The 25339-nt window shown below is 41.0% G+C and overlaps 1 long non-coding RNA gene across 1 annotated transcript in view; it reads right to left on the reverse strand.

Annotated features, from left to right (window-relative positions):
* Window positions 1-7531: 7531 nt before the first annotated feature.
* The window catches only part of LOC103350559 (uncharacterized), a 36641-nt gene continuing 18833 nt past the window's right edge, over window positions 7532-25339 (reverse strand). Inside the window, exons 2-3 of the long non-coding RNA XR_011387861.1 lie at window positions 14393-14517; window positions 7532-9718 (exon numbers count right to left, since the gene is read on the reverse strand). This is a non-coding gene — a long non-coding RNA (uncharacterized lncRNA). The remainder of the gene's footprint in view (window positions 9719-14392; window positions 14518-25339) is intronic.

The following is a 25339-nucleotide window of genomic DNA, read 5'->3' on the forward strand; positions in this document are numbered from 1 at the left end:
GTAGTAAAACCAACTCAAAATGAATTTAAGAATTAAGGTGCTGGCGCCGTGGCTCAATAGGCTAATCCTCCATCTGTGGCACCAGCACACCGGGTTCTAGTCCCGGTCGGGGCGCTGGATTCTGTCCCAGTCGCTCCGCTTCCAGGCCAGCTCTCTGCTATGGCCCGGGCATGCAGTGGAGGATGGCCCAAGTGCTTGGGCCCTGCACCCACATGGGAGACCAGGAGGAAGCACCTGGTTCCCAGCTTTGGATCAGCATGGCGCGCCGGCCATGGCGGCCATTGGAGGGTGAACCAATGGCAAAGGAAGACCTTTCTCTCTGTCTCTCTCACTGTCCACTCTACCTGTCAAAAAAAAAAAAAAAGAATTAAGGTAAGACTTAAAAATTTGAAACTACTGTATGGATCTTTGTTGGAAAGATGTGTTTCTTGTAAGCAGCAAATAGATGGGTTTTGTTCCTTAACCCAATCAGCCAATTGGTGTCTTTTAACTGGACAGTTCAGGCCATTCACGTTCAAAGTGACTAATGATAAGTGGTAACTTTGCCCTGCCATTTGCCAAAGATAAGTTCTAATATATGCTTTGAATTCCCTGTGATCTTTTGCTGTGAGGTTTCCTTCCTTGGTTTCCTTCCTTTACCTTCTTTCATATTGATGACCGTGTTTCTGTGTTTCTGTGTGTAACACATCTTTAAGCATCTTTTGCAGGGCAGGACGAGTGGCAACAAATTCTTTCAATTTCTGTTTGCAATGAAAAGTCTTTATTTCACCTTCATTCACAAATGATAGCTTTGCAGGATATAATATTCTGGCTGGCAGTTGTTCTCTCTTAGTACCTGGGCTATATCTCGCCATTCCCTCCTAGCTTTTAGAGTTTCTGATGAGAAGTCAGCTGTGAGTCTGATTGGAGATCCTCTGAGAGTAATCTGACGTTTCTCTCTTGCACCTTTTAGGATCTTTTCTTTATGTTTCACTGTGGAGAGTTTAATTACAACGTGTCGTGGTGAGGATCTCTTTTGGTCGTGTTTATTAGGGGTTCTGTGGGCTTCCTGTACTAGGATTTCTCTGTCGTTCTCCAAACCTGGGAAATTTTCTGCTAATATCTCACTAAAAAGGCCTTCTAATCCTTTCTCCCTCTCCATGCCTTCAGGAACTCCTAGAACCCGAATGTTGGGTTTTTTAATAGTATCCTGAAGATTCCCGACAATATGTTTCAGATTTCTAATTTCCTCTTCTTTTCTTTGGTCTGACTGTATCCTTTCCTGTTCTCTGTCTTCTAAGTCCGATATTCTCTCTTCTGCTTCACCCATTCTGTTTGTAAGGCTCTCTATTGTGTTTTTCATTTGATCTATTGAATTCTTCACTTCAGTCACTATCACAGAAGGCCTTTTACTAGGATTGACCACATACTAGGCCATAAAGCAAGTCTCAGCAAATTCAAAAGAATTAGAATCATACCATGCAGCTTCTCAGACCATAAAGGAATGAAGTTGGAAATTAGCAACTCAGGAATCCCTAGAGCATACGCAAACACATGGAGATTGAACAACATGCTCCTGAATGAACAATGGGTCATAGAAGAAATCAAAAGAGAAATCAAAAACTTTCTAGAAGTAAATGAGGATAACAGCACAACATACCAAAACTTATGGGACACAGCAAAAGCAGTGTTAAGAGGAAAGTTTATATCAATAGGTGCCTACATCAAGAAATTGGAAAGACACCAAATAGATGAGCTTTCAATTCACCTCAAGGATCTAGAAAACCTACAGCAAATCAGACCCAAATCTAGTAGGAGAAGAGAAATAATTAAAATCAGAGAAGAAATCAACAGGATTGAATCAAGAAAAACATTACAAAAAATCAGCCAAACGAAGAGCTGGTTTTTTGAAAAAATAAACAAAATTGACACCCCATTGGCCCAACTAACTAAAAAAAGAAGAGAAAAGACCCAAATCAATAAAATCAGAGATGAAAAAGGAAATGTAACAACAGACACCACAGAAATAAAAAGAATCATCAGAAATTACTACAAGGACTTGTATGCCAGCAAACAGGGAAACCTATCAGAAATGGATAGATTCCTGGACACATGCAACCTGCCTAAATTGAACCAGGGAGACATCGAAAACCTAAACAGACCCATAACTGAGACAGAAATTGAAACAGTAATAAAGGCCCTCCCAACAAAGAAAAGCCCAGGACCAGATGGATTCACTGCTGAATTCTACCAGACGTTTAAAGAAGAACTAACTCCAATTCTTCTCAAACTATTCAGAACAATCGAAGAAGAGGGAGTCCTCCCAAATTCTTTCTATGAAGCCAGCATCACCTTAATTCCTAAGCCAGAGAAAGATGCAGCACTGAAAGAGAATTACAGACCAATATCCCTGATGAACATAGATGCAAAAATCCTCAATAAAATTCTCGCCAATAGAATGCAACAACACATCAGAAAGATCATCCACCCAGACCAAGTGGGATTTATCCCTGGTATGCAGGGATGGTTTAATGTGCGCAAGACAATCAATGTGATACACCACATTAACAGACTGCAGAAGAAAAACCATATGATTATCTCAATAGATGCCGAGAAAGCATTTGATAAAATACAACACCCGTTCATGATGAAAACTCTAAGCAAACTGGGTTTGGAAGGAACATTCCTCAATACAATCAAAGCAATCTATGAAAAACCCACAGCCAACATCCTATTGAATGGGGGAAAGTTGGAAGCATTTCCACTGAGATCTGGAACCAGACAGGGATGCCCACTCTCACCACTGCTATTCAATATAGTTTTGGAGGTTCTAGCCAGAGCTATTAGGCAAGAAAAAGAAATTAAAGGGATACAAATTGGGAAGGAAGAACTCAAACTATCCCTCTTTGCAGATGACATGATTCTGTATTTAGGGGACCCAAAGAACTCTACTAAGAGACTATTGGAACTCATAGAAGAGTTTGGCAAAGTAGCAGGGTATAAAATCAATGCACAAAAATCAACAGCCTTTGTATACACAGACAATGCCATGGCTGAGGAAGAACTTCTAAGATCAATTCCATTCACAATAGCTACAAAAACAATCAAATACCTTGGAATAAACTTAACCAAGGACGTTAAAGATCTCTACGATGAGAATTACAAAACCTTAAAGAAAGAAATAGAAGAGGATACCAAGAAATGGAAAAATCTTCCATGCTCATGGATTGGAAGAATCAATATCAAAATGTCCATTCTCCCAAAAGCAATTTATAAATTCAATGCAATACCAATCAAGATACCGAAGACCTTCTTCTCAGATCTGGAAAAAATGGTGCTGAAATTTATATGGAGGCACAAGAGACCTCGAATAGCTAAAGCAATCTTGTACAACAAAAACAAAGCCGGAGGCATCACAATACCAGATTTCAGGACATACTACAGGGCAGTTGTAATCAAAACAGCATGGTACTGGTACAGAAACAGATGGATAGACCAATGGAACAGAATTGAAACACCAGAAATCAACCCAAACATCTACAGCCAACTTATATTTGATCAAGGATCTAAAACTAATTCCTGGAGCAAGGACAGTCTATTCAATAAATGGTGCTGGGAAAATTGGATTTCCACATGCAGAATCATGAAGCAAGACCCCTACCTTACACCTTACACAAAAATCCACTCAACATGGATTAAAGACCTAAATCTACGACCTGACACCATCAAGTTACTAGAGAACATTGGAGAAACCCTTCAAGATATTGGCACAGGCAAAGAATTTCTGGAAAAGACCCGGGAGGCACAGGCAGTCAAAGTCAAAATCAACTATTGGGATTGCATCAAATTGAGAAGTTTCTGTACTGCAAAAGAAACAGTCAGGAGAGTGAAGAGACAACCAACAGAATGGGAAAAAATATTTGCAAACTATGCAACAGATAAAGGGTTAATAACCAGAATCTACAAAGAGATCAAGAAACTGCACAAAAACAAAACCAACAACCCACTTAAGAGATGGGCCAAGGACCTCAATAGACATTTTTCAAAAGAGGAAATCCAAATGGCCAACAGGAACATGAAAAAATGTTCAAGGTCATTAGCAATCAGGGAAATGCAAATCAAAACCACAATGAGGTTTCACCTCACCCCGGTTAGAATGGCTCACATTCAGAAATCTACCAACAACAGATGCTGGCGAGGATGTGGGGAAAAAGGGACACTAACCCACTGTTGGTGGGAATGCAAACTGGTCAAGCCACTATGGAAGTCAGTCTGGAGATTCCTCAGAAACCTGAAGATAACCCTACCGTTCGACCCAGCCATCCCACTCCTTGGAATTTACCCAAAGGAATTTAAATTGGCAAACAAAAAAGAGGTCTGCACCCTAATGTTTATTGCAGCTCAATTCACAATAGCTAAGACCTGGAACCAACCTAAATGCCCATCAACGATAGACTGGATAAAGAAATTATGGGATATGTACTCTTTAGAATACTATACCGCAGTAAGAAACAACGAAATCCAGTCACTTGCAACAAAATGGAGGAATCTGGAACACATCATGCTGAGTGAAATAAGCCAGTCCCAAAGGGACAAATACCATATGTTCTCCCTGATCGGTGACGACTGACTGAACACCAAGAGGGAAACCTGTTGGAGTGAGGTGGACACTATGGGAAATGGTGGCTTGATCAGCATAGCCCTGACTGTTAATGAACAACTAAATACATTATCCCTCTTAGTAGTTTTTTTATCTGTTCTACTTAATATGACTGGTTTAGATCTGTAATTGATACACAGTTATTCTTAAGTGTTGAAAATTAACTGAAATGTGATCCCTGTTGAACATGGTGGTGGGAATGGGAGAGGGAAGGGATGTATAATTTGGGACATGCTCAGGCTGACTTGCCCCAAGTGGTGGAGTTGGAAGCATACCAGGGGATTCCAATTCAATCCCATCGAGGTGGCATGTACCAATGCCATCTCACTGCTCCAGGTGATCAGTTTCAGTTCACAGTTGGTCATGGTGAAGGGACTGGGAGTCAAAGGGAGCACATAGACAAGTCTAGTACCTGCTAACGCTAACTGATGGAGTAAATAAAGGGGAGAGTGATCCAACATGGGAAGTGAGATACTCAGCAGACTCATAGAATGGCGGATGTCCTAAATAGCACTCTGGCCTCAGAATCAGCCCTAAAGGCATTCGGAGCTGGCTGAAAAGCTCATGAGAGTATTTCAGGCATGGAAAGCCAAGACACTCTGGCAAAAGATCTCTGCGAGTGAGATCCCAGTGGAAAGAACAGGTCATCGAAGAAGGAGGTACCTTTCTCTGAAGGGAGGAGAGAACCTCCACTTTGACTATAACCTTGTCTAAACAAGATAAGAGTCGGAGAACTCAGAGGGCTTCCATAGCCTTGGAAACTCATGACTGGAGCAGAGGGAGATTACTGATGCCATAAACAGGAGTGTCAATTGGTAAAGTCAACAACAGGAGTCACTGTGCACTTACTCCTCATGTAGGATCTCTATCCTTAATGTGCCGTACATTGAGATTTAATGCTATAATGAGTACTCAAACAATATATTTCACTTTGTGTTTCTATGGGGGTGCAAACTGTTGAAATCCTTACTTAATGCATACTAAACTGATCCTCTGTAAAAAAAAAAAAAAAAAAAAAAAGAAATTATCAATTCCCAACTTGACTCTCACTGGGATTAAACATGACAATAGGTCTGCTCTGATTTCATCATCATTTAAAAAAAATCATCTATTATTTTTCACTTTATGTTTCTGTGTGGGAGCAAACTGTTGAAATCCTTACTTAATGTATACTAAGCTGATCTTCTGTATATTAAGATAATCGAAAATGAATCTTGATGTGAATGGAAGGGGAGAGGGAGTGGGAAAGGGGAGGGTTGTGGGTGGGAGGGACGGTATGGGGGGGAAGCCATTGTAATCCATAAGTCGTACTTTGGAAATTTATATGCAGTAAATAAAAGTTTAAAAAAAAAATTTGAAACTACTAAAAGACATAGTGGATATAGATCAAAATATTGTATTGGGCAATGATTTTTTAAAATATTCATTGTATCTACTTGAAAGTAAGAATTAGAGGGGTGGGGTAGAGACAGAGAGATCTTTCATCTGCTGTTTCACTCCCCCAAATTGCTGTAACAGAGAAGACTGGGCCAGACCAAAGCCAGGAACTTTTTCTAGGTCTCTCACGTGGGTGCAGGGACCTATCACTAGGGTCATCTTCCACTGTTTCCCCAGGCACATTAGCAGGGAGCTGGATTGGAGGTGGAGCAGCCAGGACTCTAACCAGCACCCATATGGGATGCTGATGTTACAGGTGGTGGCTTTAACTGCTTCACCACAACACTGGACCCAATTTCATTTTTAGAAGATCCCAAAACTACGGAGGAAAAAAAATAGACTTAATGAAACTAAAGGCTTCTGGATAGCAAAGGAAATAATGAACTAAGAGGCAGCTTACAGAATGAGAACAAATCTGCAAGTTATACATCAGACAAGGACAGTTTATCACATTACCTAGTGATTTAGTTAAGTGCATGGCCCATGTGAACAGCCCTCATGCTTACTGACTTAGCTAGAAAGGCTCACAAACCCTTGTGGATAGATATCAGAATCCTGGAGGACATTTAAAAAAATTCCTGGGAGCTTATCACAGATCTATGAAGTGAGTCTTTTCGCCAGAGAGAGACAGACATGGGTAGTGATAGGTAGGAAACTCTATGCTTGGAACTACCTCCACTGTTTCCAAGCATTTATCAGCTATACAATATATATTAACCAGATTTATTTTGTAACATTGGATTACTTTAATCCCTATAATATCTGATCCAGGAACAAATGATGGCAAACATATTCTGATCCCACCAGTGCTCTGCTGTCAGCATGGCAGCTATATAGAATACACATGCTGATTTGAAATAGGTTGAGGAACTGGATGATGAACATAAATTCCTGGTAGCAGAATAACCTTGACATAGCCAAGGATAACTGCTCACCATTTTCTTATGAATTATTTAAAAATAAAGAAAATCAATTACTAGCTCCTTATCTAATTAATTCTAAATGTTATTGACAGCCATGATCAATACAAAAGGAAACGACAACAGTTAAAGCTATAAAAAAAAGGGGTAGGGGGCCGGTGCCACGGCTCACTAGGCTAATCCTCCGCCTTGCGGCGCCAGCACACCGGGTCCTAGTCCCGGTCGGGGCGCCGGATTCTGTCCCAGTTGCCCCTCTTCCAGGCCAGCTCTCTGCTGTGGCCAGGGAGTGCAGTGGAGGATGGCCCAAGTGCTTGGGCCCTGCACCCCATGGGAGACCAGGAGAAGTACCTGGCTCCTGCCATAGGATCAGCGCAGTGCGCTGGCCGCAGTGCACCAGCCAAGGCGGCCATTGGAGGGTGAACCAATGGCAAAAGGAAGACCTTTCTCTTTGTCTCTCTCTTTCCCTGTCCACTCTGCCTGTCCAAAAAAAGGGGGGGGGGGGGGTTGGGATTTGGTGCTATTTGGGTTGATTACATTCTACATCATAGCACCTGGTTCAAATTCCAGTTCCTCTGCTTCTGGTCCAGCTTCCCCCTAATGTGCATCTAAGGAGGTATCAGGTGATAGCTTATAAACCTGGTCCACTGCCCCCACCCCCCACATAAGAGACTTGGATAGAGTTCTAGGCTCCTGGCATCAGCCTGGCCAAGGCCCAACTTTTGCAAGCATTTGGAAAGTGAACCAGGGGATGGAGGATTCTCTCTCTCTGTTTCTCTATGTCTCTCTGCTTTTTAAATAAAATGAAAATAAATAAACTAAAACTGTTTACTGGACATGGGATCTGACTGAAGAATTATGTCTTCATGCTCACATTGAAACATGGAAATACTGAGTAAGGAAAAATTAGACTTGGCAGAAGTAATCAACGCTAAAAATTGCCAACAGCGAAATTGATCCATGTAAAATTTTATTATTACATAAAATTGACAGAAGAATCAATTTTTTACTAATTCATGTGAATAATTTGAACTGAGATTCTTAGAGTTGCTCTGAAAAAGCTTGCATGAATGATGGAAAAAAGACAAGAGACATTCAAATATGCTTTCTAGAGAGTGTCTGAAGATTAAATGGCCTTTTTCCCTCTTATTTTACCAACCCAAGAGGTTATAAATTTTCCCTTGCCCACCTATTGGTGTTCTTATTGAAACGTGCCTTCCTTATTTCCATTATTTATATAGAATTTATCTAATTTGGGTTTGTTTTTACATACAGACACTGACTGGTAGGAAAGCATAATAAAATATTATGAGTTGTAGTTTATACTTGGCCTGCAGTATTTTAGCTCATAAATTGTCCAAATAAAAAAAGATGAGTATAAAGAAGACAATTTTTCTTGATAATTACTACACCTGTGAGTTATAATGTGTGGCTTCTAATGGAGTTGGGAAGGGGCAGATTTGGAAGGAGTTTATAGGTGAGTTTATAGGCAAAACATCATCAGTAAAATTTACAGGAAAGAATTTATCCAAGCCAGAGGGAACACCTATATGAGGGACACCTTGTACCACAGGACTATAGATAACATAAGGTCAGTGGTTTAGACAAAGGTTCTGAGAATGAACTCCCTTCTCAAAATTAACCTTGAAGCTTTGAATGCCCTGTTGATAGGGATAAGGGCATGGAGACTGGTATGGCTTCAATACGCATTTGCTCTGAATGCTTATGGTCTGCCTACTGCCCAACAATTGAACTACCTTTATCTTTCAAAGAGCATTGAATACCTCCTAACTTTTTTTTTTTTTTTTTTTTTTTGATAGGCAGAGTGGACAGTGAGAGATAGAGACAGAGAGAGAAAGGTCTTCCTTTGCCGTTGGTTCACCCTCCAATGGCCGCCGCTGCAGCCGGCGCACCGCACTGATCCGATGGCAGGAGCCAGGATCCAGGTGCTTTTCCTGGTCTCCCATGGGGTGCAGGGCCCAAGCACCTGGGCCATCCTCCACTGCACTCCCTGGCCATAGCAGAGAGCTGGCCTGGAAGAGGGGCAACCGGGACAGAATCCGGCGCCCCAACCGGGACTAGAACCCGGTGTGCCGGCGCCGCAAGGTGGAGGATTAGCCTATTGAGCCACGGCGCCGGCTAAATACCTCCTAACTTTTAAATCAAAGTCTTTCTCTAAGCCATTAATCTCTTTTTCTAGCTTTTGACATTACCAACCATTCTCTCACCTCTTGGCTTCTACTCTATGTTATTTTTATAATTCAAATTATACATCTCTTTCTTGATCTTATAACACCACTTCTTTCATAATTCATTTGATCACTATTTACTCCAAGAGGCAGTCTTAAAAAAAACTTAAAACACTGATGATAAAAGAAGTGGGAATGGTTGTGAGGTCTAGAGTTAATGGTCTCCACCACAGGTAATCATTTTACTCTGATTTGTTCAGTGTTCTTCATTAAATCTATTTGATGATATGTGTAGCGGCTTCCTAAAGAAAAAGGGTATCTATCTCCTACCTCAGATTTTAATGAAAATGCTAAAGAAAAATGATTTTTAATTATTTTATTAAATATAGAACATAGTTATTCCCAGAGATGAAATGAAGATACCTTGACCTTTGCATCTGCAGTCTCAACCACTATTTTTCCATCATTTTTCATTCCTTTAATCTCAACCACAGCATAAATGTTCTTATAACCATGAACCAAGCATTTTTTCTTTCCTATAGAGAAGAAAATGGATTGTAGCTATAGTATTGTACAAATACACATTGCACACTTTCATACTGATAGATGTGTCATTTCTTAAGTCTGATTGTTCTCTTGGAGTCACCAATACAGGAAATTGCGAAGTTAGATAATATCAAGAAAGCATATTCTGAAGATACAGCCACACAATGACCTAATAGAAACAAGAAACATCCTAGCAAGCAGGGGTTTGTGAACACCAAGACTGCTTTGCTGCAAGATACTCGTTAACACCTGCTGCAACCTCTACAATGCCCAACCCCCACACCCTAACACTTAACTCCACTGAAGACTCCAAACAGTTTCCCTGGTGCTCACACCCCTTTCCCCCCTTAAAATCATATTCAGAAAGGTCTGATGACAAGTGAAAATGCAGGTTCATGTTCATATCCTTTAGAATTTCTTTAGATCTCAAGTTTAGTCTTGCTTGGAATAAGGGTCTTCCTAAGAGAATGAAATGGTAGAATTGAAGGAGTGCTGAAGAGATAGAATGTGGTTTACTTTTGTGATACAACTTAACCAACTCATATTATTTCCTCCAATACATTTTTTTCCTTTTTTCAGCCTCCTTGCCTCCATGCCTCATCCCTAAGCCATGGAGCCCTCCCTCCACAAAGTGATCAACCAATAAGCTCTTCTTGGCCTCACTTCAGTAACTCTCAGGTTCTCTCCACCCGAGGCCAACAGCCAATGAAGATGATTAAGAAATACACTTTGAAAGAAAAATTAGTCTTATCAGAAATTTGCAGAAATCCCAGAGTGACCCTTCAGACATGGAGGGGAAAATGTCTTGGAAAAGGAAAAATCCTAGCCTGTGGCAACCATAGAACTAACAGGGAGTACCAGCTCAGTCACAGCCATAGCCACAACCACTAAAACATGAATCACAGAGGCTAGAGTATCCCTCCCGGCCCGCATCAGAAGATGTTTTCCCCCAGGATGGGCAATGGGGCTGGGGAAGGAATATGTGCCCAGGAGTAGAAGGTGGGCACCATTAGCCCCCCCCCTTTTTTTTTCTTTTTGACAGGCAGAGTGGACAGTGAGAGAGAGAGACAGATAGAAAGGTCTTCCTTTTTGCCGTTGGTTCACCCTCCAATGGCCGCCCCGGCCGGCACACCACGCCGATCCAATGGCAGGAGCCAGGTACTTCTCCTGGTCTCCCATGGGATGCGGGGCCCAAGCACTTGGGCCATCCTCCACTGCACTCCCTGGCCACAGCAGAGAGCTGGCCTGGAAGAGGGGCAACCGGGACAGAATCCAGTGCCCCGACTGGGACTAGAACCTGGTGTGCCGGCGCCGCAAGGCGGAGGATTAGCCTAGTGAGCCGCGGTGCCCGCTACCATTAGCCCCTTCTTCCAACGAGCTTGTGTCTGCAAAGAATTTTGGTGCTCACTTCTTTCTTGTTATCACAATCTACAATGTGTTGCTTTCTACACTTTGCTGATTACAAACAATTCACTAAATTGCTTGGCAAGAGGATCTTAAATTCCCATCTAGCTGATTGTGTATTTGCTTTCTCTTTATCGTTTGTGTTTTAAATATTGGCTTTTCAGCACTGATAGTTCAGGAATTGGGTTTCTGTCACCCACATGGAAGATCTGGATTGAATTCCTACTTTCTTTTTTTGGCTTTGGCCTCAGCTCAGCCCCAGCCACAAGTGGGCTTTTGGAGAGTGTACCAGTGAAAGAGAATTTCTATCTCTGCCTACCAAGTAAATAAACATACTAACTGCATTTTGCTTATTATATCGATATCTTTTGTGAAAACTGATTCTGCTTTGTATTATGTCTATGAAAAAATCACCTGTTTTTCTTTAATATACCCATTTAGCACACATGTTGTATGCATGTGTTCAAGGAAAATGCTCTGTACTTTAAACCAAATACCATCACTTGAAAGTACCATGAAGATTACCTGGTATATCCTTCTCCCACCCCCCTCAGAAAAAGAAACTGGGAAGAGAGTTCTTGCCTCTACCTAGCCACATTAGCATCAGTGTTCCTCTATGCACCAGAGCATGTGTCCTCTAACATATGCTTAGCCTTTATTCCTTCAATTCTTCTCTTAAAGAGCAAGCTCACAAGCCTGCCCCACAATGAGATTTTCCTTTCATCACCTTTGAAAATACTTGGTGGGAGAGAAGACACATCAGACCCCTTCTTCTATGGGGTGTGGCCCATGACAGAGACATTTGGAAAATGAGGTAAATTATATCAGTTAATTTTTAATTTATTGTGACCACAAATAATGCAGAGCTGGAAAGAAGGTAGCAATGGATTTGCGTCAGACAGCCTGGATTTTAGTACTGGCATTGCCAGTAATGGGATGTGAAGCAATTAACAGCTTTCTCGTGTGTAAACTAAGAAAGTTTTATTTATATGATTTCATACTTCAGGTGACTAAATATTTTTATGACATAAAGATAACATGTATTTATTGAAGAAAACTTGAAAAGTAGATAAGTGTATAAATAACAATTTTTTAAAATTACCCACACTCAAACAACTCTGATATATTTACTATTTTCTGTCAGAAACATTTCTTGTCTTTTTTCTATGTTTTGATCAAAATTGGGCTTATGCTATGTTCAGTTGTATAGTTTTAAGTGGATTGTTTCCCCATTCAAATGCCTCCTTCATGATACCCAGGATTCTAGTTTCGTTCTTCATGTATCATAATAATGCATTAAGTTTGTTTTTTTTTACATATATTATATCATACCCTTATCGAAGTAAAGGAAGATAGACAAGGCAGGTGTTAACCTCATTTGGCAAATGAGCAAACTGAGGTTCAGGAAGATGAGATTAGTTTCTCTAATTATACAGCCAGAGCAGGACAAGGACACTGAAGTCAAGCCCAAGACAATTTTTAAAATACTCATCACACCGATCTCATTTGACCTGAGTTCAAAACAGCAAACTGCAGTGTCTATCAGCCCGGGAGGGTGAACGAGTTTTGCTGATTCTTCTTCCTGCCAGCACATTTCTATGAGGAAGGACTGCTTGGCCCAAAAAATTAATTTAAAGTATGTGGATTGTTATATCTTAAGTAACCATTTACAATGCTGATTCTACTTAAATGTATTGTCCAATTATTTTTAATGCTTTGGCCCACTGTTGACTTTCTCCCTGGCACCACTATCACTTTGTCCTTAGTTAATTACCTGTGATAAGCTTCTGCATGACCAGTTCTGACCTCCGGGACAGTTCTGTTATTGCATTTGATTTAATGGATTATAATTAGCTACTCTCAAATCCAATCACGGTAATGAAATCCAGTGAATGGAAACTGGGAACTGATCCAGGACTGGTCTGTCATGGATATATAATGTCCTTCGTAACTTGCCTAAATTATCATTGATGATATTAAGGTCTAATTTTGACTAATTTTGAGTATCAGAACAATATTCATTCTGATTTTATGTTGTATTGTTGAATAATTTTGCAATGAGACGTGTTGGTGGCTTGATGTCAGATCACACAGTGAATCTGACTTCTAAGTCTCTAGGATGACAATGCAGCCCAGATGTGTAAAGGGAGTGGAGTGGGGGGGGGGGGGGGCAGTGATTTAGAGATATTTTTGTAGAACTTAGCCTTAGTCTTGAGGCTCAATCCTCATTAACCTTTGCCCTTGCCTGTAACTGCCAAGAAATTATGAATCAACTGAGCAAGTCACCTGATTATCTCTCCTTTACTGTTGGCTGAGTGACCCTGCTGACCTAGAAGACCAGCACAGGGTAGAGTTCCCATGTTAGGAAATTCTAGAGAGTGCCAGAAACAACTTCTACTTCTGCAGTCTTTTCCCAGAGTCTTTTCATTCCTTCTTCCTCATGATGTACCAACCCTGCTTCCAGTCTAATTCACAATTTCCTCTCCATTCTGTAGCATTTAATCACTGACAACCCAGAGGTTTCTGAGAGAGGTGTTTTCCATCGCCACTCCTAGGAGCGTCATTATTGTAGAAGTGGCTCTTGAAGAAGAGAAAGTCGGTCTTGGGACTGAGTAAACAGTCTGGATCTGAGCTGCCTCCCAGCCACCCTCCTCTCTCTTGCAAAAAAGTCAATTCTTCCCATGGACACCCTGAGATCTTCAGGTGCGCAGAGTCAGATGTTCACAGAGGCTGATTATATCCTGGCAAACAAACTGGGCTCTAGAATAGATGGTGAAGAGCCAAAGTGACTCCATTTTAAAACAATAAAAAAAGCAGCCTCCGTTTTCCCGTAGCAGACCCGAGTCCTTGTAAAAGCGGGCATTCAGACATTCCGGAGATGTCAAAGCTTACCAGGGACAGCTAGCTCAGTAGACCAAGGACAGCACAGTAGAGATTGCTAAACAAAGTAACTCCCTGCGCCCAAAGCTTCCATGCTGTATGCAACTCTTTTTTCCTGCTGAGGTAGCCCTTTTTTCCTTTAAAAACTCTCCCAAACGAAGACCTGGGCCTCTGCTGGTTAGTTGGATGGGGTCCCTGTCGCGGCTCGTACTCCCGAATAAACCTTGCTTTCGCAGTTCGGTGTGATCGACTCTCTGGGGGTCTCTGCGGGGATCTAACGATCTGGGCACAACAATGGTTCCTCCTGATCAATCACGTATCCCAGTTACCATCTTGAAGGAGTAAAACAAAGTGGAGCCAGCAGCCACCCCAGGGCTTACCATTAAAGTCCATGCCACTTCTTCTGAAGGAGGCTGCAGTGTCTCTAAGCTCTGACAGGTCCATCCTTCTTCAAATGATTCATACTGAAATGTTGAGGACTAGAAGTGAAGCAAAAGGATTCGCTCTGCAAAAGAGGTATGAAAAAGAAAAAAATGGAAATGAGGCATCAGGTTCAAAAATGAGAAATCATTCACTATAGATAGCATAAAAATGGTTCATGTTCTTTATACTCCTTGTGCCTCCTTCTTTGTCTCTACCATGTCTGAAGTTTATGACAAACTGGTCTCAAGAACGTCAGACCCTAGAAGGGCCAACTTCTCCCATAGGCATAGAAGGCACACAATTCTTTAATAGGCCCAGAAAAGTGTTTTAATTTCTTTAAATACAAAAGAAAAATAGGAACATAATATTAATGAACTTTAATAATCAACCTAGTCTGCTTTATATTTGTGCTTGTACCAGTATAATTACAGGCATTTTTCCATAACTTTTTGAAAAGGAAGGGCCCTGTAAAGGCAAGAACCTCAAGTCAGTGACAGTCACAAGGAATGCCTGAGCCACAGAGCTCTGACCATGGCAACTGTAGAATGAGCCAGACCAAGAAGTGTCAAGTGGTGGACACTTGATCCCCTGAGAGCAATGGAGGGGGCTCAGTGGTGTCCAGCTGCATGCAGGAAGACAGCGTCACAGCCAGGAGACAGTGAGGTCAGGGAGAAGTTATTCAGATCAATGTTCAGCAACAGAGTGCAAAGCAACAAAAATGTGATATCCTGGCAGAGATGCGGTCTGGGAGTTTACAGATTACAAAAATACATGCAGAAAATTGTTTGGGAAGACTGACTGATGCAGGAGTAGGGAAGCCAGTCTGGGAGTAGGAGACAGATCGTGGGGTGAAAGCAGTAGAACAGATAAGTAAAGGAGTTCATTGGCTCAAGCAAGGCATATTCATTTTGAAATGATGGAATTGATGGACAAAATACCAAGGCTGAACAACATAAGTAAAGGCTCAGAGATGAGACAGAGTCATTTCAGGAGAGGGCAGAAAAAATGTTCTCCAGATGAGCTTTCACATTTAGGATTTTAATAAATGTAATAACAATATGAATGATATTACTAGACATTCAAATAGATAGAATGGAAGAAGATAAAGCTCTGAAAGTTAGGCTGAGAAGTTTAGAAAGAGATGACAGGAAATATACATTCTCTGGGCAAAGACCTACGGAAATTAGTATTTTAGGAAGATGGCTCTGGCAGCGTATTTTCAGTGAGCTGAGACAGGCTGAAGCTGCAGTGAGGGAGAGGGAACTGCTCTCCATCCTCCTCCTCTTATGTGTGAATTCCTGATGGTTTGCATTCAGCAGACGGTAGAGCTCAGGAAGTGTGTTTGGGATATCAAAGATATCCAGAGATGTATGTGCATGTGCAGATTTCCTGGAAAGATACCTAAGAAATGGGTATCTGTCTGGGAAGTGGGAACAGGAGATGAGTGGGAGAAGAGAGCTGCCTTTGAATTCATTCAATTCTAGCCCTGTCTAATGCTTGTCTTGTGCTTATACTTTATAATCAACAGATTTATAAAAAGTAGTTCTTATTATAACATCCAAAGATAAAAACACCACATCAAGACATAAAGCACACAGCTGTGCAAATCTCCTTCCAAGTCTGGAACACTTAGCATATTTAAAGACTTACAAGAAGCAGAATGTGTAGGAGCTAGCACAAGATTGAAAGCAGAGACCTGTAGGTACCAAGAGTATGGATGACCTAGCAACAATTTGGAAGTAGTTAGCTGAGGTGATAAGAATGACTCAACTGAGCAAGAAAGCATCAGAATCCTCCTTTCTCTTTGGCACTCTCTAGCACCCACTAACCTCCTAACATCCCACAGACTTCCAGGCCTACATTGCTTCAATTCTAAACACATGGCTTTAAATTTTATAAAATAACACATTTCTTATAGCCTGATCACATCAATATTTTAAAATGGAAGATAAAAGACCCAAGCACCCAAAAGAATAAATAAATCAACTTTGACAGCAAAGTAAATAGGAATATTTACTCATGACAGAGACACACAGATGAATATCTGTCTACAGGTAGTACTTTTAGAAGGAAACACTAATCCATATATTGAGAGAAAATTATATTTGAGGCTGGAAATTTGGCATTTTTTTGCCATAATAAAGTTTCATCTAGGGCCATCTGTACATTGCTGTGAGTTTATCATTTCTAACTAGATGCTGGTTCTCCCTTAGAACATTCAAGAGCCTCATTCGGCAATACTCAAAAATATTATATTCTGGGATCACATAGTTATTCTTGTATGTATAATGAACATATGATTTTTCAACCAAACTTAGAGACATTATTTTGTACTGAGACACATTTGAGAGCTAAACAGGTGCTATTGGTAAGATTTTCCAGGGCGTGAGACTTTCAGTAGGAGAACTTAAGAAGTCCTGGGAAAACTGTGACAAGAATACAATTTCTCTTTAGGAAATAAACTATTTTTATATTGCTGGTATTTTCTGTGGTTATCTTCCTCTCCTTCTGCAGATATTTTCTAAAAATCCTTTTGAAAATTTTGCATTATTCTCTCATTTGGTGTAAACTTATTGTCCATCCACAATTGATTGTGCCAGGCCTAAGGTGTACAAGAATGGGAGGAACACTTAATCCCTTCCTTCTGAGAGTAAAAGATTCAGGTCAATGGTAGGAGTTCTTTTTATATTCAATTATGGCTACACTTCAGGGAAATTTGTGAACAGAAATTTCCACACCCCAATAAAAGGCAGTTATGGTCACATAGCAGAAGTCAAAATGAAGGAACGCAGAGTAGGAATGTGGAAGCACAAGGAAGACGTAGATTTTGCAAGCACATCTCCCAACTCAAAATTCTGAGCAGAAACTTCGCACAGCGTTATGTCTCTAACTCCACACATTGTTTTCTCACAGGCTGCTTCACTCCCTCAGTGCTCTCTGTTGGTTGCCCAGATGAAAGTATTCTCTCCTTGATCCTTATTGTCCCCAACATAGAACCCTTGGAATCATCTCCAATTCTTCCTTCTCTCTTACGCCCAAGTTTTGCTGATTTTGTATTTATAAGATGCTTATCCACTCTTAGCCAGTGCAGTTTAGCATGCTAGCTGAGACCACATTCTCCTCTGAGAAGTGCCTGGTCTCTTGCATAAGACACAAGCAGCTATGACATGTATGTCCTGACCCAGCTGATTAAACCAGGAATGAATATCAGAATAAGGGACAATCAGAGTGTCTTTCTGGAATAGAGATTTGGGACGTAGATGTCACTCTCAATTTGGGCTCTTTGCTTGAATGGAGTGATGCAAACCTGAGGGTTGAAGTTGACATTGTGGTACCATCATGTTGTGTCACATGCATGCTAACCAGTGAAAGCATCAGGAGAAAAGAGTCGTAAGAATGAGGAGAAGCAGCAATAAACAGCCATGCAAAGAGACAGATTGTTTGCTTCTATCTCAAATAGCTTCCTTGGTATCAGTGTCTCTGGAGATCTGGATTAATTCCTGCTTTGGTTTCCATAATACTTGTCAAGTAAACTCCCATTTCTTCCCCAACATTAAATTATCTTGAATGAGTTTCTGTTATTTGCCATCAAAGTAGCTTTAAGTAATACACTCTTTCCCAGTCTTTTTCCTAAAACAGGTTCTTATTTTCTCTTCTAAGATGGTGTGAAGATTGTATATAAAAGTCAGCATATTGTTTGCTGCAAAATAAAATTGCAATCAATCTTAACTCTTTTCATTACTGCTGAAGAATCATTCATACAGCCTTTGAATGCTGTGCTGAATATGTGAGAAGGTGGATTTGCTCTTTAAATTGCTCAGTGAATCTGAGGTGGGAAAAATTATCAGAGAGGATAGTACAATAGGGAAGTAAAGGGGGCAGATTTTCGTAGTGGCAACTTTGGCTGGGTAGTTAAAGGTGATTCAAAGGAATCAACTACCTGGACAGTACAGTAATCCTATCACTCAGCTACCATTCCTCTTTAGTTGGAGGTATACAATACATTTCTGGGGATAGGTATATAAAGCCATAGCACCTTCACAACTTAGGGCCTTAACTGTAAGCAAAAACACAATAGAGGCCTATTAAGGAAACTGTTTAAAGAGTTAAATTATTTTCTGTTACAACTCCAACAGTTTTTCAAGTTGGCTTCAAATTGATTAGATTCACTTGAGTTCCTCACCAAGGCAAGTTGTTATGCATGTTTACTTTCAAAGACTTGCACTGCTTGGAAACTATGATGCAAGTAATAAGAAGAAATATTAACATTCCTCTGAGTAAACAAACACTAAGCACCTCTTCACAAAACCTCTTCTATTATTTAAATTGGAGACAAAGTGCCTGAAAATGAGAATGGATTTATCCAGATGCCAACAGAGGAAGAGGAGAATTACCAGGGACTTAAATGATTCCAAACAAGTAGGAACATATGTCTCAAGGCAGTAAATGAAACTATTTGAGTTACAAGGTCCAGTGAATGCCACAATCTGGGGAAATGCTGCAAGATGCTCTTAATTAGGGACAGTACCGCGTAGACCAGTGATTCTTATGCTTCCTAATATTCATGCTGCTGGGATAACCATGTCACATGACTTAACCCAGTGAGGTTTTCTTAGCAGAAATTTCCTAAGGGCTTAGTCTTTATGCATGAATCTACACCAGCTACAACACCTGATTTTTATTTATTTATATGCAGTTTAGCTCTGCTAAGCAGGAGATTTAGAGACATTTATCTCCTTAATAGAAAAATGTTAAAATGTTGATTTGAATCAAGAGTATTACACAAATTATCGATTATTTGAAGACTTCCCTTGAAAGGGTGATTCTCATTGTGACTACAGGTCTCCGGGAAGTATGGTACACACTCCCACATTCTGCCTTCCCCACCTCTCCTTCTCCCAGCCCACCAGACCACTGAGATTCGAATTTTCTTCCCATTCCCACATAGAAACTGTTCTTCCTAATGAAATCCCAAGGATAGACCCTAACTTGGTGCTCTTCAGTCTTTACTCTTACCCACTTTCCCTGCAGCGTTTGGCACTCTGGAGCAAGCTCTGCTTGCTGGGATCCCTTCCTCCTTTTGTTCTCTCTCCCTGTGGTTCATTTACTAATTAAAGGTCCATATGCGATCAAAACTGGGGATTTTGACATTTCTCTTCAACTCCACCCTTCCCCTAAATCTCTTCTCCCAGCTTCTGCTGGTTCTTCTGTCCTGTTCAGGACTGCCTCTTCACGTTCGTATCTCCCAGTCTCTGAACAAAGCACTGAGCTATGCACTGACCTATTTGCTAGGTATCCAGAAAAAAAAAAAAAAAAAAAAAAAAAAAACCAAACTTCTGATTAAATTCTCTCACTCAGTTTAATACATGCTTTCTCAGGATCTGTACATTAAGAGTATGTCATCAAAGAGTTCTCACTCTAGCAGTCACTGGGCTACAGAGATATAAATGAGTTATTATAATCCAGAGCGACAAATGCTCAGAAAAAACAATGTACACAGTGATACAGGACAAGAGGCCATAACCCTCTCACTTGCATTTATATTTTTAATAAGAACTGTTTACAACTCAAAGCCAGGAATGTCAAATATCCCCAAAATGATACCTGTGCAGTAGGTACCAGTACTATTATAGCAAATAATAGTTAGCAGTATTTATTATATACCAGGTACCCAGTGAAGTGTTTTGCACATAGCAACTTTTTTTTTTTTCTGGACAGGCAGAGTTAGATAGTGAGAGAGAGAGAGAGAGAGAGAGAGAAAGAGAAAGGTCTTCCTTTTTCCGTTGGTTCACCTTCTTTTTTTTTTTTTAACTTTTATTTAATGAATATAAATTTCCAAAGTACAGCTTATGGATTACAATGGCTTCCCCCCCATAACATCCCTCCCACCTGCAACCCTCCCCTTTCCCACTCCCTCTCCCCTTCCATTCACATCAAGATTCATTTTCTTTTTTTTTAACTTTTATTTAATGAATGTAAATTTCCAAAGTACAGAATATGGATTACAATGGCTTCTCCCCCATAACATCCCTCCCACCTGCAACCCTCCCCTTTCCCTCCATTCACATCAAGATTCATTTTTGTTTCTCTTTATATACAGAAGATCAGTTTAGCATACATTAAGTAAAGATTTCAACAGTTTGCTCCCACACAGAAACATAAAGTGAAAAATACTGTTTGAGTACTAGTTATAGCATTAAATCTCAATGTACAGCACACTAAGGACAGAGATCCTACATGAGGAGTAAGTGCACAGTGACTCCTGTTGTTGACTTAACAAATTGACACTCTTGCTTATGGCCTCAGTAATCACCCTAGGCTCTTGTCATGAGCTGCCAAGGCTATGGAGGCCTTTTGAGTTCACTGACTCTGATCATATTTAGACAAGGCCATGGTCAAAGTGGAAGTTCTCTCCTCCCTTCAGAGAAAGGTACCTCCTTCTTTGATGACCCATTCTTTCCACTGGGATCTCACTCATGGAGATCTTTCATTTAGGTTTTTTTTTTTTTTTCCCCCAGAGTGTCTTGGCTTTCCATGCCTGAAAAACTCTCATGGGCATTTCAGCCGGATCCGCATGCCTTAAGGGATGATTATGAGGCCAGAGTGCTGTTTAGGACACTTGCCATTCTATGGGTCTGCTGTGTATCTCACTTCCCATGTTGGATCATTCTCTCCCTTTTTGATTCTATCAGCTAGTATTTGCAGACACTATTCTTGTTTATGTGATCCCTTTGGTTCTTAGTCCTATCATTATGATCAATTGTGAACAGAAATTGATCACTGGGACTAGTGAGATGGCATTGGTACATGCCACCTTGATGGGATTGAATTTCACCTTCTAAATGGCTACCACGGCTGGCTCATTGCGTCGATCCGAAGCCAGGAGCCAGGTGCTTCCTCCTGGTCTCCCATGCAGGTGCAGGGCCCAAGCACTTGGGCCATCCTCCACTGCACTCCCGGGCCACAGCAGAGAGCTAGACTGGAAGAGGAACAACTGGGACAGAATCTGGCACCCCAACCGGGACTAGAACCCGGGGTGCCGGTGCTGCAGGCAGAGGATTAGCCAAGTGAGCCGCGGCGCTGGCCACATAGTAACTTTTAACTTCAGTGTGGGTCTATAAGAAATGTATGTGATAGACTTTACTCTATGTAGACAGAGAGACTACAGAGTCAGCAAATGTTGATTCTGGTTGGTTTTGAATCCAGACCTAAAAATCACCATTGTTTCCTGCATCTCCTTTCATTTCCCTAACCAATCTGCTGACTCCATTTATTTTATTTAAATATTTATTTTATTTATTTGAAAGGCAGAGGGAGGGGAGAGAGATATCCTCCATCTATTGGTTCACTCCTCAAATGGCCACAATAGCTAGGGCTGGACCAGGAGGAAGCCAGGAGCGTCATCAGGGTCACCAATGTGAGTGCAGGGTCCCATGTCCTTGGGTCATTTTCTGCTGCTTTCCCAAGCACATTAGCACGCAGCTGGATCAGAAGTGAACTCAAACTAAAGCCTATATGGGATGCCAGCATTGCAGGCAGCTAACCCCTCTAAGACACAAAGGCGGCCCCTGCTGACTAAAAATATTTATCTTCATTTGTTTCTCTCATTCTCTCTCCACTCTTTCTGTGAATATCTAGATCAAAATCATCATCATTTCCTTCCTGGATTATTACTTTTCTCTCTTAATTGATCTCTTGACAGCAGCCAATCCACTGTGAGGCTCCAAATAGAAAAATGCAATCCTATGACTTAACTATAGGATCTGTTAGCATGTTAGATTTTAAGTAAATGAGTGGAAGGATTTTAAGTTAAGTCATCTTCCATCTACTGGTTTACTCTCCAAATGGCCACACTAGCCAGAGCTTAGCCAAGCTGAAGCCATGAGGTCTCCCATATGAGTGGCAGGGGCTCAAGCACTTTTCCAGTACTTTTCCCAGGCCATTAGCAGGGAGCTGGATTGTGAGTGGGACATCCAGGACATGAACTTGCACCCATATGGAATGCTGGCACTGCAGATGGCAGCTTTAGCTGCTATACCACAATGCCAGACAAAGGAAACAAGGATTTTATGTATCACAGGAAAGATTTCTTGTGTTGTCTGTTATCTTTATGGAGTTTTAATTGCTTAGGGAGAACTGAGTCTTAAAGGAGTTAAGATTGCCTATTTTAAAATGAATGATCACTTTATAACTCTGATTAAATCTGTCCCATAGCTCTGATTAAATGGATTACTATTTTTACAACAGTCTAAGATCATACTTGGACAAATGTTTTAAAACTCTGACTATTGTTTTGGATTCAAAATTCTAATCTGAATCTTTGGACTTTGGGATTTGTAGCCAGATCCCTCGAAACCTCAAAGGATGTGGCTTTCATCCTAAAGATACCATGGGTGTTTTTGGATTGTGTAAACTGCTTGTTGAGTTTTAAAATGATACCAAATTTATGTTCTGCTTACATAGAGATGCTATTGATGTGACATAAACATTCCAGAGATTGTGTAACATGTTCAGAGATCTGATGTTCTACATGCCAGGGTCAATCACTGCTAGCAGGCCTGGTTCCAGAGCAGACCCCTATCTACGGCTTTATACTAGACATTGCTTGTCCTGCCTCCTTTAGCATTTCTACTGCATGCTTCAGAAAAAAAAAAAGAAGGCAACTCAAGAGAGTTCATGTTGTTTTGATTCCATTCTTCTGGGGATGGATTCCACATCTTAATGGGATATGGGATATGTGGTTTTTGTTCCCCTTCTCTCCGGCATCTGACCACATCCGGGTCAGCACTGAGTCAGGCAGAGATCTAGCAGCACCTTCTCCATCCCCATCCATGTACCTACCATGTCCTGGTACAAAGGGTTAAAAAACCACTGGGGAGGGGAGTGTCACTTGTCTGCCTAGGAGTCACAGCAATGTACCCATGTGGAGTTCCTGCTTCCAGGCAGGGCACCCTTGCTAGGGATACGGAGTTACAGCAGCCATGCACAAGCTGCTATGCAGATTTTCCCTTTTTAATTCAGCAGCCACAGGCTAGTTTAGATGTGAAAACAACAAAAAACAAAAACAAAACACCCTGGGCACACCTGCCCCACAGGTCTAGCAGGCTAGATGCTTTCATCCTATTAAAAGAGGACTAACGAAGTCTCAGGTGACACAGAAATTAAGTAGCGAGGCACTGGCAGGTCAGAATATGGATAAAAAATAGCAATCTAGCCAGAAAGAAGGAAGCCTCAGCAAGCAGGGTCTTAGCGATGGGCAAGGTCAGGCTGCATGGTAAGTACTAGTTAAGGCCATAATCCCGGGGGAGAAAAGTTGTTTCTTTCCCAACTGGGGAACAGTAACACCCTACTTATTGCCCCATTTCTCCTGTAATCTCTTCCAGATGGGAAACTGACTCTATACTATGTGGCTCCTCATTAGGATGTAGTCTCAAAAACTGGCCACAGTTTGACTTTACAAGAGACAGAGATAATTGTTTTTTTTTTTTTTTTTTTTTTTTTTTTTTTTTTTTTTTGTAACACTGCCTGGCCACAATATAAATTAGAGGACCAGAAACTCTGGCCAGAGAATGAGACCTTAAATTATAATACCATTTAACAGCTAGATCTATTCTGCTGTGAACACAGTAAATGGACTAAAGTCCCTTGTGTATAGGCCTTGATGGCACTGAGAGAAAATCATGAACCTGTGAGTGTTGCAAGCTGACCCAGACATGTTATCTTTACTTAATCAGTCACCAAAAGCCCACTGTGGGGCAAAGCCAAAAGAACTGCCATCACAAGAAAATTCCCCTATAAAAGCTAAAGACTCCCTATACTCAAACCTCTCTGATACAGGGACTGCTCCTCCCACCCCAACTTTGAATGTCAACAAATGGCAGTATCCCTACAGGTGACAGTGGGACAAAAAACTCCATCAAAATTACATTTCAGAACTTAGATCAAATTAAAGGAGAGATGGGAAGCTTTACTGAAACCCTAAAAAAATTTATGGATGGATGGTATAGGTGACTGCCATGTTTGGCCTTACCTGAAAGAACAGAGTTTTTCCTCTAAACACTGTATTATCTGAGAAAATGCAAACAGCAGCACAATGTAACCTTGACCACACAAATTCCTCACATAGGCAGAATAAAAGGTACCTAATTACAGATAAAGCCCTGCCCCTAAAGGACCCTAAATAGGATTATAATACACAGGCTAGACAAAGCAGCAGGGGTCATAGGTTGGCTTGGATTCTGGCAAAATTTTGTACCAACACAATGCAGCAATAAACTGTAGCAAACTAGAAACCACAGAACAAGAACCCCAGGAAAATCCAACCATCTTTTTATGGAGTCTTAAAGAAGGCCTTACAAAATTTATTGATATAGATCCTTATCTCAACTACATGGGACTAGCACTAAAGGAAAGATTTCTAGCCCAGGGTCTCCTGATATTAGAAGGAAGCTTCAAAAATCAGGGTTGAGACTAAGCATCCCCTTGACTAACATTCTAAAAGCTGCTTCCATGATCTACTTTAACAGAGAGCAAGAGGAAAAAAGGGAGCTAGGCATAAGGAGCAACAAAAAAAATAGGCAGCAAGCCTGGTGAAGAAACCAACATGACCAGTCCACCTCAAACAGCTGTTGTGAGAGAAGCTGGATTCCATGAAAGCCTTGCCTGCTCTTCCAAAAGCTGGGCTATGGGAAATGAGAATGTCCTCAGGGTTGACTGACTCCCAGGTCAGAATCACAGAGCCTGTTGCCTCTGAGCTGAAGAAGCCCTTTGCTCCTTCAAAGCTGCCAAGTCAAACATCACTATTGACGGTCATCATTGGTATTGCAAGTAAGACCATGAATTTTCTTTTATGTACAGGAATCACCTATCCTGTTCTAATCTCGTACTTGGGCCAGCTCTTTTCC

Source organism: Oryctolagus cuniculus, chromosome 4 (assembly GCF_964237555.1).
Source record: "Oryctolagus cuniculus chromosome 4, mOryCun1.1, whole genome shotgun sequence".
Classification (NCBI taxonomy): domain Eukaryota; kingdom Metazoa; phylum Chordata; class Mammalia; order Lagomorpha; family Leporidae; genus Oryctolagus; species Oryctolagus cuniculus.